A 12,600-nucleotide genomic window follows, 5' to 3' on the forward strand; every position below is an offset into this window, starting at 1 on the left:
AGGCTCTGCTAATCAGAACCTCAGTGGTTATGCTCTCTCATTTCTTTCAAATTGTCACTAACAGGCTAGTGACCAATTTTACCAATTTACATTGGCTTACTGGAACACCCTTATAATTCCCTAGTATATGGTACTGAGGTACCCAGGGTATTGGGGTTCCAGGAGATCCCTATGGGCTGCAGCATTTCTTTTGCCACCCATAGGGAGCTCTGACAATTCTTACACAGGCCTGCCACTGCAGCCTGAGTGAAATAACGTCCACGTTATTTCACAGCCATTTTACACTGCACTTAAGTAACTTATAAGTCACCTATATGTCTAACCTTTACCTGGTAAAGGTTGGGTGCTAAGTTACTTAGTGTGTGGGCACACTGGCACTAGCCAAGGTGCCCCCACATTGTTCAGGGCCAATTCCCCAGACTTTGTGAGTGCGGGGACACCATTACATGCGTGCACTACATATAGGTCACTACCTATATGTAGCTTCACAATGGTAACTCCGAATATGGCCATGTAATATGTCTATGATCATGGAATTGCCCCCTCTATGCCATCCTGGCATAGTTGGCACAATCCCATGATCCCAGTGGTCTGTAGCACAGACCCTGGTACTGCCAAACTGCCTTTCCCGGGGTTTCACTGCAGCTGCTGCTGCTGCCAACCCCTCAGACAGGCTTCTGCCCTCCTGGGGTCCAGCCAGGCCTGGCACAGGATGGCAGAACAAAGGACTTCCTCTGAGAGAGGGTGTTACACCCTTTCCCTTTGGAAAATGGTGTGAAGGCAGGGGAGGAGTAGCCTCCCCCAGCCTCTGGAAATGCTTTCATGGGCACACATGGTGCCCATTTCTGCATAAGCCTGTCTACACCGGTTCAGGGACCCCTCAGCCCTGCTCTGGTGCGAAACTGGACAAAGGAAAGGGGAGTGACCACTCCCCTGACCTGCACCTCCCCTGGGAGGTGCCCAGAGCTCCTCCAGTGTGCTCCAGACCTCTGCCATCTTGGAAACAGAGGTGCTGCTGGCACACTGGACTGCTCTGAGTGGCCAGTGCCAGCAGGTGATGTCAGAGACTCCTTCTGATAGGCTCCTTCAGGTGTTGCTAGCCTATCCTCTCTCCTAAGTAGCCAAACCCTCTTTTCTGGCTATTTAGGGTCTCTGTCTTTGGGGATTCCTTAGATAACGAATGCAAGAGCTCATCTGAGTTCCTCTGCATCTCTCTCTTCACCATCTGCCACGGAATCGACTGCTGACCGCGCTGGAAGCCTGCAAAACTGCAACAAAGTAGCAAAGACGACTACTGCAACTCTGTAACGCTGATCCTGCTGCCTTCTCGACTGCTTTCCTGGTGGTGCATGCTGTGGGGGTAGTCTGCCTCCTCTCTGCACTAGAAGCTCTGAAGAAATCTCCTGTGGGTCGACGGAATCGTCCCCCTGCAACCGCAGGCACCAAAGAACTGCATCACCGGTACCCTGGGTCTCCTCTCAGCACGACGAGCGAGGTCCCTTGAATCCAGCAACTCTGTTCAAGTGACTCCCACAGTCCAGTGACTCTTCAGTCCAAGTTTGGTGGAGGTAAGTCCTTGCCTCCCCACGCCAGACTTCATTGCTGGGAACCGCGACTTTTGCAGCTACTCCGGCCTCCGTGCACTTCCGGCGGAAATCCTTTGTGCACAGTCCAGCCTGGGTCCATGGCACTCTAACCTGCATTGCACGGCCTCCTAAGTTGTCCTCCGGCGACGTGGGACTCCTTTGTGCGACTTTGGGTGAGCACTGTTTCACGCATCTTTGTAGTGCCTATTTCTGGCACTTCTGCGGGTGCTGCCTGCTGCTGAGAGGGCTCCTTGTCTTGCTCGATGCCCCCTCTATCCCCAGACGTAATTGGAGACATCCTGATCCCTCCTGGGCCATAGCAGCATCCAAAAACCCTAACCGCATGATTTGCAGCTAGCAAGGCTTGTTGGCGGTCTTTCGGCAGGAAAACACTTCTGCACGACTCTCCACGGCGTGGGAAATCCATCCTCCAAAGGGGAAGTCTCTAGCCCTTGCCGTTTCTGCAGAAAACTCAGCTTCTACTGTCCAGTAGCAGCTTCTTTGCACCCACAGCTGGCATTTCCTGGGCATCTGCCCATCTCCGACTTGCTTGTGACTTTTTGGACTTGGTCCCCTTGTTCCACAGGTACCCTCGACTGGAAATCCATCGTTGTTGCATTGCTGGTTTGTGTCTTTCCTGCAGAATTCCCCTATCACGACTTCTATGTCCTTTGGGGAACTTTAGTGCACTTTGCACTCACTTTTCAGGGTCTTGGGGTGGGCTATTTTTCTAACCCTTACTATTTTCTAATAGTCCCAGCGACCCTCTACAAGGTCACATAGGTTTGGGGTCCATTCGTGGTTCGCATTCCACTTTTGGAGTATATGGTTTGTGTTGCCCCTATCCCTATGTGTCCCCATTGCATCCTATTGTAACTATACATTGTTTGCACTGTTTTCTAAGACTATTACTGCATATTTTGGTATTGTTTACATATATCTTGTGTATATTTGCTATCCTCATACTGAGGGTACTCACTGAGATACTTTTGGCACATTGTCATAAAAATAAAGTACCTTTATTTTTAGTATATCTGTGTATTGTGTTTTCTTATGATATTGTGCATATGACACTAGTGGTACTGTAGGAGCTTCACTCGTCTCCTAGTTCAGCCTAAGCTGCTCTGCTAAGCTACCATTATCTATCAGCCTAAGCTGCTAGACACCCTATAAGGGATAACTGGGCCTGGTGCAAGGTGTAAGTACCCCTAGGTACTCACTACAAGCCAGTCCAGCCTCCTACATTGGTTGTGCAGTGATGGGATAAGTGCTCTGTAACTACTTACCACTTTTGTCATTGTACTTTTCATAAGAGAAAAATATACAAAACAAGTTCAGTGTATGTACACCTAACCAAAAAGTTTTGCATTTCTTTTCTCACCTCTTTTCTAAAGTGCTGAAAAGTACCTCTAAACTTTCTAAAAAGTTCTTAAAAGTTTAAAAAGTTTTTTTCTGTCTTTCTAAAAGTTCTGAAAACTTTTTTCTCTTTTTCTATCACTTAAACTCTTTCTAAAAATGTCTGGCACAGGCCAAAATGTTGATCTGTCCAAACTTGCATATGATCACCTTAGCTGGAAAGGAGCAAGGAGTCTCTGCATAGAGAGAGGTTTGAGTGTAGGGAAGAATCCTTCCTTGGAATTATTACTTAACATGCTTAAAGAACAAGATAAGGCCAGAAGGGCCCCATCTGTTGAAAAGGTAGCTAATGGTTCCCAATCTGATCCAGGGACTCCCCTAGGAAAAGATTCAGGAAAGAAACTACTTAGCCTGCCCATTAGCAGACAGTCTAGCATAGTTGGTATTGATGTAGAGGTACACCATACAGATAGTGTTATCTCACATCATAGCAAGAGTATTGCTTCTCACCACAGTAGAAGTGATGTTTCTGTTAACCAAGCTGTTAGGGTGCCTTCTGTAAGGGATGGGTCTCCTTCTGTCAATTCTCATCATACCTCTGTTTCAAGACAGGTCCCTCCCACCCACCCTGATGACAGATTGTTAGAAAGGGAGCTCAATAAGTTGAGAGTGGAACAAACCAGACTGAAGCTTAAGAAGCAACAGCTGGATTTGGATAGACAGTCCTTAGAACTAGAGAAGGAAAGACAGAAGTTGGGTTTTGAAACCCATGGTGGCAGCAGCAGTATTCCCAATAGTCATCCTGCAAAAGAGCATGATTCTAGGAATCTGCACAAGATAGTTCCCCCTTATAAGGAGGGGGATGACATTAACAAGTGGTTTGCTGCACTTGAGAGGGCCTGTGTTGTACAGGATGTCCCTCAAAGGCAGTGGGCTGCTATCCTATGGCTATCATTTAGTGGAAAGGGTAGGGATAGGCTCCTTACTGTGAAAGAAAGTGATGCCAATAATTTTACAGTTCTTAAGAATGCACTCCTGGATGGTTATGGCTTAACCTCTGAACAGTACAGGATAAAGTTCAGAGAGACCAAAAAGGAGTCTTCACAAGACTGGGTTGATTTCATTGACCATTCAGTGAAGGCCTTGGAGGGGTGGTTACATGGCAGTAAAGTTACTGATTATGACAGCCTGTATAACTTGATCCTGATAGAGCATATACTTAATAACTGTGTGTCTGATTTGTTGCACCAGTACCTGGTGGACTCTGATCTGACCTCTCCCTAAGAATTGGGAAAGAAGGCAGACAAATGGGTCAGAACAAGGGTGAACAGAAAAGTTCATACAGGGGTGACAAAGATGGCAACAAGAAGAAGGATGGTAAGTCTTCTGACAAGGGTGGGGACAAATCTAAAAATGAGTCTTCATCAGGCCCACAAAAACACTCTGGTGGGGATGGTGGGCCCAAATCCTCTTCAAATCAAAACAAAGAAAAGAAACCATGGTGCTATTTATGTAAAATAAAAGGCCATTGGACAACAGATCCCAGTTGTCCAAAGAAAAGCACCAAGCCTCCTACCACTACAACCCCTACTGCTACACCTAGTGTCTCTACTAAAAGCAGTGGTGGTGGGAGCAAACCTACTAATAGCCAATCCAAGGGAGTAGCTGGGCTCACTTTTGGTAACTTAGTTGGGGTTGGTCTGATTAGGGAGACCACAGAGGCTGTGTTAGTCTCTGAGGGGGCTATTGATTTAGCCACCTTGGTTGCTTGTCCCCTTAACATGGATAAGTACAAGCAACTACCCCTAATAAATGGTGTTGAGGTTCAGGCCTACAGGGACACTGGAGCCAGTGTTACTATGGTAATAGAGAAACTGGTCCACCCTGAACAACACCTACTTGGTCACCAGTACCAAGTAACCAATGCTCACAACAACACACTTAGCCACCCCATGGCTGTTGTAAATCTCAACTGGGGGGGGGTTACTGGTCCAAAGAAAGTTGTGGTAGCCTCAGATTTACCTGTAGACTGTCTACTAGGAAATGATTTGGAGACATCAGCTTGGTCAGATGTGGAGTTGGAGGCCCATGCAGCAATGCTGGGCATCCCAGGGCATAAGTTTGCTTTAACCAGGGCTCAGGCCAAAAAGCAAAAAGGACAGGGTGACTTGGATCCTGGAACAATAGACCAAGTGCTCCCTAAACCTAGGGCTAGTAGAAGTAAATCACTACCTACTATCCCTCCCTCTATAGTGGATTCTACTTCTGAGGAAGAAGAATTTCCACCCTGTGCAGAACCTACACCAGAGGAGCTGGAAGCAGACACTGCTGAGCTTTTGGTTGAAGGGGGGCCTGCCAGGGAGGAGCTGAGTGTGGCACAGCATACCTGTCCCACACTAGAGGGTCTAAGACAGCAAGCTGTCAAACAAGCAAACGGGGATGTCAGTGACTCTCACAGAGTTTACTGGGAGGACAACCTCTTGTACACTGAAGCAAGGGATCCTAAACCTGGAACTGCCAGGAGGTTAGTGATTCCTCAGGAGTACAGAAAGTTCCTCCTAACTCTAGCCCACGACATTCCCTTAGCTGGACATCTGGGACAAATGAAAACTTGGGACAGGCTTGTTCCCTTGTTTCATTGGCCTCGAATGTCTGAGGACACAAAAGAATTTTGTAAGTCCTGTGAAACCTGTCAAGCCAGTGGCAAGACAGGTGGCACCCCAAAGGCACCCCTTATTCCACTGCCTGTGGTTGGGGTTCCCTTTGAAAGGGTAGGGGTTGACATAGTTGGCCCCCTTGACCCTCCTACTGCTTCAGGCGAAGAGAGAGATGCAGAGGAACTCGGATGAGCTCTTGCATTCGTTATCTAAGGAATTCCCCAAAGCAGAGACCCTTAATAGCCAGAAAAGAGGGTTTGGCTACTTAGGAGAGAAGATAGGCTAGCAACACCTGAAGGAGCCTATCAGAAGGAGTCTCTGACGTCACCTGCTGGCACTGGCCACTCAGAGCAGTCCAGTGTGCCAGAAGCACCTTTATTTCCAAGATGGCAGAGGTCTGGAGCACACTGGAGGAGCTCTGGGCACCTCCCAGGGGAGGTGCAGGTCAGGGGAATGGTCACTCCCCTTTCCTTTGTCCAGTTTCGCGCCAGAGCAGGGCTGAGGGGTCCCTGAACCGGTGTAGACTGGCTTATGCAGAAATGGGCACCATCTGTGCCCATGAAAGCATTTCCAGAGGCTGGGGGAGGCTACTCCTCCCAGCCCTAACACCATTTTCCAAAGGGAGAGGGTGTAACACCCTCTCTCTGAGGAAGTCCTTTGTTCTGCCTTCCTGGGCCAGGCCTGGCTGGACCCCAGGAGGGCAGAAACCTGTCTGAGGGGTTGGCAGCAGCAGCAGCTGCAGTGAAACCCCGGGAAAGGCAGTTTGGCAGTACCAGGGTCTGTGCTAGAGACCCGTGGGATCATGGGATTGTGCCAACAATGCCAGGATGGCATAGAGGGGGCAATTCCATGATCTTAGACATGTTACATGGCCATATTCGGAGTTACCATTGTGAAGCTACACATAGGTAGTGACCTATATGTAGTGCACGCGTGTAATGGTGTCCCCGCACTCACAAAGTCCGGGGAATTGGCCCTGAACAATGTGGGGGCACCTTGGCTAGTGCCAGGGTGCCCACACACTAAGTAACTTAGCACCCAACCTTTACCAGGTAAAGGTTAGATATATAGGTGACTTATAAGTTACTTAAGTGCAGTGTAAAATGGCTGTGAAATAACGTGGACGTTATTTCACTCAGGCTGCAGTGGCAGGCCTGTGTAAGAATTGTCAGAGCTCCCTATGGGTGGCAAAAGAAATGCTGCAGCCCATAGGGATCTCCTGGAACCCCAATACCCTGGGTACCTCAGTACCATATACTAGGGAATTATAAGGGTGTTCCAGTATGCCAATGTAAATTGGTAAAATTGGTCACTAGCCTGTTAGTGACAATTTGAAAGAAGTGAGAGAGCATAACCACTGAGGTTCTGATTAGCAGAGCCACAGTGAGACAGTTAGTCATAACACAGGTAACACATACAGGGCACACTTATGAGCACTGTGGCCCTGGGTGGCAGGGTCCCAGTGACACATACAACTAAAACAACATATATACAGTGAAATATGAGGGTAACATGCCAGGCAAGATGGTACTTTCCTACACAACACCCCCCCAAACGAAGGACAATAAGACTAGCCATGACCTGATGAGTCTTCATTGTCTAAGTGGAAATATCTGGAGAGTCCATCTGCATTGGAGTGGGTACTCCCAGGTCTATGTTCCACTGTATAGTCCATTCCCTGTAGGGATATAGACCACCTCAACAATTTAGGATTTTCACCTTTCATTTGTTTTAGCCAAAGTAGAGGTTTGTGGTCTGTCTGAACAATGAAGTGAGTGCCAAACAGGTATGGCCTCAACTTCTTCAGTGCCCAGACCACAGCAAAGGCCTCCCTCTCTATGGCAGACCAACACTTTTCTCTAGGGGTCAACCTCCTGCTGTTAAAAGCAACAGGTTGATCCTGGCCCTCAGAATTAAGTTGTGAAAGGACTGCCCCTACCCCTAATTCAGATGCATCAGTTTGGACAATGAATTTCTTGGAGTAACAGGGGCTTTTCAGGACAGGTGCAGAGCACATGGCCTGCTTCAGCTCCTCAAAAGCTTTTTGACAGCTAGCTGTCCACAATACCTTTTTAGGCATTTTCTTGGAGGTGAGGTCATTAAGAGGGGCTGCAATGGAGCCATAGTTCTTTATGAACCTCTTGTAATACCCAGTGAGGCCTAAGAAGGCTCTCACTTGGGTCTGAGGTGTAGGGGGAACCCAATCTATAATAGTTTGGATTTTCCCCTGAAGTGGTGCAATCTGTTCTCCACCAACCAGGTGTCCCAGATAAACCACCTTCCCCTGCCATATCTGGCACTTTGAAACCTTGATAGTGAGGCCTGCCTTTTGCAGGGCCTCTAAAACTTTCCATAGGTGGACCAGGTGATCATCCCAACTGGAGCTAAAGACAGCTATATCGTCCAGATATGCTGCACTAAAAGCCTCCAGCCCTTGCAGGACTGTATTCACCAACCTCTGAAAAGTGGCAGGTGCATTTTTCAATCCAAAAGGCATTACTGTGAATTGGTTATGGCCTCCAATGGTTGAAAATGCAGTTTTTGCTTTTGCATCTTCTGATAATTTGATCTGCCAATACCCTGCAGTCAAGTCAAAAGTGCTTAGATACTTGGCAGATGCCAGTGTATCTATGAGCTCATCTGCCCTGGGTATAGGATGAGCATCAGTTTTGGTTACTTGGTTGAGACCTCTATAGTCTACACAAAACCGCATTTCCTTCTTTCCATCCTTGGAATGAGGTTTTGGTACAAGTACCACAGGAGAGGCCCATGGACTTTCAGAGTGCTCAACCACTCCTAGTTCAAGCATTTTCTGCACTTCTTGTTTTATGCAGTCTCTGACATGGTCAGGCTGCCTATAGATCTTACTTTTGACAGGCAAGCTGTCTCCAGTATCTATAGTGTGCTCACACCAAGAAGTGGTGCCTGGCACAGTAGAGAAGAGTTCAGAAAATTGACCTAGGAGATTTATGCAGTGGTCTTTCTGCTCAGCAGTCAGACAATCTGCCAGTACTACCCCTTCCACAAGAGCATCTTGTTCTGTGGAAGAGAAGAGATCAGGGAGAGGGTCACTCTCTTCTTCATGTCTCTCATCTATTGCCATGAGCAGGGTGAGATCAGCCCTGTCATAGTAGGGTTTCAGGCGATTGACATGGAGCACCCTAAGGGGACTCCTGGCAGTGCCTAAGTCAACTAAGTAGGTGACTTCACCCTTTTTCTCAACAATTGTGTGGGGTCCACTCCATTTATCTTGGAGTGCTCTTGGGGCCACAGGCTCCAAGACCCACACTTTCTGCCCTGGTTGGTACTGAACCAAAACAGCCTTCTGGTCATGGCCTTTTTCATATACTCAGCCATCCTTGATCTGAGGCCAAGTACATAGTCCATTATGTCTTGCTTTGGAGCTTTTAAAGGTTATTCCCAACCCTCCTTAACAAGTGTTAGAGGACCTCTCTAACCTCTCTTGAAGACCACTCCTTTTTGGGGTACCTCCCTGTAAGCAAAAAGGAGGCATGGTAAAAGTATATCCCATCTCCTGTGGAGTTTTTCAGGGAGTCCTATAATCATGCCTTTGAGAGTTTTGTTAAATCTCTCCACCAGTCCATTTGTTTGTGGATGATAGGGTGTAGTGAACTTGTATGGAACACCACACTCCTTCCACGTGGCCTTTAAGTAAGCAGACATGAAATTGCTTCCTCTGTCTGATACCACCTCTTTTGGGAAGCCCACCCTGGAAAATATTCCCAGGAGGGCCTTTGCCACTGCAGGGGCTGTAGTGGTCCTTAGAGGAATAGCTTCAGGATATCTGGTGGCATGGTCCACTACCACCAAGATAAACCTATTGCCTGAAGCAGTAGGAGGGTCAAGGGGGCCAACTATGTCAACCCCTACCCTTTCAAAGGGAACCCCAACCACAGGCAGTGGAATAAGGGGTGCCTTTGGAGTGCCACCTGTCTTGCCACTGGCTTGACAGGTTTCACAGGACTTACAAAATTCCTTTGTGTCCTCTGACATTCTAGGCCAATGAAACAAGGGAACAAGCCTGTCCCAAGTTTTCATTTGCCCCAAATGTCCAGCTAAGGGAATGTCGTGGGCTAGAGTTAGGAGGAACTTTCTGTACTCCTGAGGAATCACTAATCTCCTGGCAGTTCCAGGTTTAGGATCCCTTGCTTCAGTGTACAAGAGGTTGTCCTCCCAGTAAACTCTGTGAGAGTCAGTGACATCCCCGTTTGCTTGTTTGAGAGCTTGCTGTCTTAGACCCTCTAGTGTGGGACAGGTATGCTGTGCCACACTCAGCTCCTCCCTGGCAGGCCCCCCTTCACCCAAAAGCTCAACAGTGTCTGCTTCCAGCTCCTCTGGTGTAGGTTCTGCACAGGGTGGAAATTCTTCTTCCTCAGAAGTTGAATCCACTGGAGAGGGAGGGATAGTAGGTAGTGCTTTACTTCTACTAGCCCTAGCTTTAGGGAGCACTTGGTCCATTGTTCCAGGATCCAAGTCACCCTGTTCTTTTTGCTTTTTGGCCTGAGCCCTTGTCAAAGCACAAATATGCCCTGGAATGCCCAGCATTGCTGCATGGGCCTCCAACTCCACATCTGACCAAGCTGATGTCTCTAAATCATTTCCAAGTAGACAGTCTACAGTTAAATCTGAGGCAACCACAACTTTCTTTGGACCAGTAACTCCCCCCCCCAGTTGAGATTTACAACAGCCATGGGGTGGCTCAGTGTGTTGTTGTGAGCATTGGTTACTTGGTACTGGTGACCAAGTAGGTGTTGTTCAGGGTGGACCAGTTTCTCTATTACCATTGTAACACTGGCACCTGTGTCCCTGTAGGCCTGAACCTCAACATCATTTATTAGGGGTAGTTGCTTGTACTTATCCATGTTAAGGGGACAAGCAACTAAGGTGGCTAAATCAATAGCCCCCTCAGAGACCAACACAGCCTCTGTGGTCTCCCTAACAAGACCAACCCCAACTAAGTTACCAAAAGTGAGCCCAGCTACTCCCTTGGATTGGCTATTAGTAGGTTTGCTCCCACCACCACTGCTATTAGTAGGGACACTAGGTGTAGCAGTAGGGGTTGTAGTGGTAGGAGGCTTGGTGCTTTTCTTTGGACAACTGGGATCTGTTGTCCAATGGCCTTTTATTTTACATAAATAGCACCATGGTTTCTTTTCTTTGTTTTGATTTGAAGAGGATTTGGGCCCACCACCCCCACCAGAGTGTTTTTGTGGGCCTGATGAAGAGTCATTTTTAGATTTGTCCCCACCCTTGTCAGAAAACTTACCATCCTTCTTCTTGCCATCTTTGTCACCCCCTGTATGAACTTTTCTGTTCACCCTTGTTCTGACCCATTTGTCTGCCTTCTTTCCCAATTCTTGGGGAGAGGTCAGATCAGAGTCTACCAGGTACTGGTGTTACAAATCAGACACACAATTATTAAGAATATGATCTCTCAGGATTAAGTTATACAGGCTTTCATAGTCAGCAACTTTACTGCCATGTAACCACCCCTCCAAGGCCTTCACTGAATGCTCAACAAAGTCTACCCAGTCTTGTGAAGACTCCTTTTTGGTTTCTCTGAACTTCATACTGTACTGTTCAGTGGTTAAGCCATAACCATCTAGGAGTGCATTCTTAAGAACTTTTAAATCATTGACATCACTTTCTTTTACAGTAAGGAGCCTATCCCTACCCTTTCCACTGAAAGATAGCCATAGGATAGCAGCCCACTGCCTTTGACGGACCTCCTGTACAACACAGGCCCTCCCAAGTGCAGCAAACCACTTGTTAATGTCATCCCCCTCCTTGTAAGGGGGAACTATCTTGTGCAGATTCCTAGAATCATGCTCTTTTGCAGGATGACTATGGGGAATACTGCTGCTGCCACCATGGGTTTCTAAACCCAATTTCTGTCTTTCTCTTTCCACCTCTAAGTACTGCCTATCCAAATCCAGCTGTTGCTTCTTGAGCTTCAGTCTGGTTTGTTCCACTCTCAATCTATTGAGCTCCCTTTCTAACACTCTGTCATCAGGGTGGGTGGGTGAGGCATGTCTAGAGACAGAAGTATGCTGAGATTGAACAGAAAGAGACCTGGCCCTAACAGATGGCACCCTAATAGCTTGACTAACAGAAACAGCACTTCTACTATGATGAGAAGGGATACTCTTACTGTGATGTGAGACAACACTATCAGTATGGTGTGACTCTACATCAGTACCAGCTATGCTAGGTGGTTTCCTAGGGGGCAGGCTTGGAAGTTTCCCTCCCACATCTTTTGCTAGGGGTGCCCCAGAATCAGAGTGGGAACCATCAGCTAACTTTTCACCAGAAGTGCCACCCCTGGCTTTATCTTGTTCAACAAGCATGTTAACCATCAGTTCTCTAGAGGGATTCTTCCTTACACTTAAACCTCTTTCTACACAGAGACTCCTTGCTTCTTTCCAGCTAAGGTGATCATAAGTTTGTTTGGACAGATCAACAGTTTGGCCTGTGCCAGACATTTTAGAAAGTGTTTAAGTGATAGAAAAAGGAAGAAAAAGTTTTTCAGAACTTTTGTAAGACAGAGAAAAAACTTTTTAAACTTTTTAAGAACTTTTTAGAAAGTTTAGAGGTACTTTTCAGCACTTTAGAAAAGAAGTGAGAAAAGAAATGCAAAACTTTTTGGTTAGGTGTACATACACTGAACTTGTTTTGTATATTTTTCTCTTATGAAAAGTACAATGACAAAAGTGGTAGTATTTTTTTTTTTTTTTTATAAAGAATTTTTATTGATTTTTGCAAAAGAAAGAAAAACCATGATACAAACGTCATAACACGATGCCAATGGGCATCCAACATTGGTCGAACCTGTGATCCCAGATAGCACTAATATTAGAGATAACATAGTATTCAGGAGCCTAGTGCCGCCTCCCATTTCCCCCATATCCTATTATATTTATTCGGACATCCTCTAGCCTCATATACAAGTTTTTCACTCTGCGCACACCAATCCACTCCCT

Source organism: Pleurodeles waltl, chromosome 7, assembly GCF_031143425.1.
Source record: "Pleurodeles waltl isolate 20211129_DDA chromosome 7, aPleWal1.hap1.20221129, whole genome shotgun sequence".
NCBI lineage: Eukaryota > Metazoa > Chordata > Amphibia > Caudata > Salamandridae > Pleurodeles > Pleurodeles waltl.